Source organism: Mus caroli, unplaced genomic scaffold (genome assembly GCF_978045245.1).
Source record: "Mus caroli unplaced genomic scaffold, Mus_caroli_1 scaffold_17, whole genome shotgun sequence".
Taxonomy (NCBI): Eukaryota; Metazoa; Chordata; class Mammalia; order Rodentia; family Muridae; genus Mus; species Mus caroli.
In genome coordinates, this window is record NW_028227272.1 from 14,085,546 (window position 1) to 14,088,443 (window position 2,898).

A 2,898-nucleotide genomic window follows, 5' to 3' on the forward strand; every position below is an offset into this window, starting at 1 on the left:
TGGACACAAAAACTTGCACGCACCCCTAATCAAGATGCTATCTGCAATTGGGAAAAATCAGTCTTCTCTAACGGAGTCTCACTGGTTATATTTGTCATACTTCAGGGCAGTCCACATGCCCAGGAGTCGATGACCACCACAAAATAAACGGAATGGTGTTTTAGCATGATGTTTTTTCTTCAGATTGCTTTGTCTAAGCACTTTTTTTTTTTTTTTGAGACAGTGTTTTACTATGTAGCTCTTGCTGTCCTGGAACTCTTTATGTAGACCAGGCTGGCCTCAAGCTCACAGCAATCCACCTGCTTCTGCTTTCCAAGAGCTGGAACTAATGGCATGTGCCACTATGCTGGCTTAATCTTTTGCTTGTATATTTTGGTTTCTGATTTTGTGAAATTTTTGTGTGGATGTGGTGTTAGGTTTTTGGTTTTATTTATTTTTTTAAAGAGAGAGAAGAGGGCCCAGGAGATGTTGTTGGTGCACACCTTTAATCCCAGAATTCAGGAGGCAGAAGCAGGAAGATCTCGGAGTTTGTTTGTTTGTTTGTTTCAAGACAGGTTTTCTCTGTGTAGCCCCTGCTGTCCTGGAACTCACTTTGTAGACCAGGCTGGCCTTGAACTCAGAAATCCACCTGCCTCTGCCTCCCGAGTACTGGGATTAAAGGTGTGCACCACCATGCCCGGCATGATCTCTGAGTTTGAAGTTAGTTTGGTCTATATATAGAGTTCCTGGACAGTCAAAGTTGCAGTGTGAGACTTTTTTTTTTTTAAAGTGTGTGTGTGGGGGAATGGTATAGATTTGAGTAGGTAGGAGCTGGGGGAAGGGGAAAGAATGATCATATATTGTATGAAAAAAAGTTATAAAAAGGTAAAAAAGTATAAGATAAACATGGTTGTACTGACTTAGTGGTACCTCAGGTACCAGCTAACCTAACTACCCCAGGGGTGGCACAGCTGAATCCTACAATAGTACCTCTGCCTTTCACTGTGTTTTTTTTTTTTGTTGTTTTTTGTTTTTTCGAGACAGGGTTTCTCTGTATAGCCCTGGCTGTCCTGGAACTCACTTTGTAGACCACGCTGGCCTCGAACTCAGAAATCCACCTGCCTCTGCCTCCTGAGTGCTGGGATTAAAGGCATGCGCCACCATGCCTGGCTCACTCTGTATTTTTTATTAGCCTATATTAATTACATGTAATAATGGGTCTCATGACATTGTCACATAGCAAATTTGGACCGCAATCAGCCCGTTCCCCTCTTTTGTTTCTTTTCCATTGCCTCTGACCCCATTCTTTTCCCCAGCTTGTCTCAGTTCTATTCTTTCTTTTTTATGTGATTTAGTGAATTTAATTAGAGCTGCTTACAAGGGAGTAAGTGGATGATTATTATTTATAGGAGTCAGTTTACCAGTGACTATAACCACTGAAGAAAGTTCCTTCCTGTAACCTTCACCTAGGGAGTGGCAGGACCACCACACTTGGCTCGGTAAGTCTTCAAAACAGCCCACTTCTAAGCTGTTCTTCATGATTGACATTTCCTTTAACACGTGCTTGATAGTTCTTTTTTGTTTTTCCTTTCTGAGGCAGGCTCACTGTGTAGCCCTGGCTCAACTGGAAGTCACTATGTAGTCAGACTGGCTCTAATTCACAGAGATCTGCCTCTTTCAGCCTTCAGAGTTCTGGGACTAAAGACATGCCCCATGCCACCCATTTTCAATCTATTGAGTTTTTGTCATTTCTAGGATGTTTAGGTATAGTATTCTATTTCTTGGCTAGTATAACTGACAGCAGTAGCTTTATAATTTGCTTTAATATCTGTTAGGACAAAAGTACTCCTATTTCTGTTGTTTGGTGTTTCAAAGATGATAGTTGTAAAAACAACTATGTATTAGCTATGTATTTGGGTAAACTAAGAATTTTAATTTTTTTATCTGTTATTTTAAGCTTGTACATTTGGAAAGCATGCTTGCCTCTGTGAAGGGTTATTGAATTGGGTTTCAATGTTGACTCTGGGTCACAATCTCCCTATAGAACAGCTATAGGTGCTGGCTAGGACTTTTCTGACCTTAACAGTGGTGGGCTTTAGTGTTTAGTGTTCAAAGTAGAGAGATGGTCATCTAATAACTCTCTAGAGAATAACTCCGTGTGAACCTCAATACATTTGGATGGTCACAAGTCTTGGATCTTTATTGGGCTGCCTAAACTCCTGTGACCTGCGGCGGTCACCAGAAGACTCTGGATAAGTAAGCAGAGTGTACATGGACCTCTCTGCCCTCTGCGCAATCCGGGTCGACCTTCGCGAGAGTGGATGTAAGGATCCTAGGAGAAGTTTAGGGTTAAGACTCCCAGGCCTCTTTTCTCCTTTAAAATCAGAACCACGCAGGCCTTCCTGCAGCCCAGACAGCGGAGCAAGCAGCCTTTGGGGGCTAAACTTTATAGACTGAGATACTCTGCGTAGATCAAGGGGCTCAAACGGGCGGAAGAGGAGAGGCGCAGGTCACCTGAACCAGGTTGGTGGTGATAGTGTTGGGGGTTCTGAAGGGTCCGGGTCAGGCTCAAAACGGGTCAGTCTTCTGTTTGAGGGCTGGGCATAGACCCGTGGTAAAGAGCAGGATTCTTGTTCCGCTGGGTGTTGCCCGTCAAGTATTTTGAGGTGAGGTTGCCATCCCGTTCTGGCGCCTGCATCGGGACCCTGTAGGCGACCTCCCGTGCGCCCCTCCCCCATTACACTCTGCCGCAGCCACTGGCCCATCCCTGGACTCAGACCCCTCGGCGGCCCCGCCCAGCCTCAGGGTTCCGCCCCCACAAGGGTCCGCCTCCAGGTCCGCCCTGTCGCTCGCCCATTCAGATGTGGGTCAGGGGTGAGCGGGTGGAGCTGACGTCACAAGCTTCCAAGATGGCGCGGA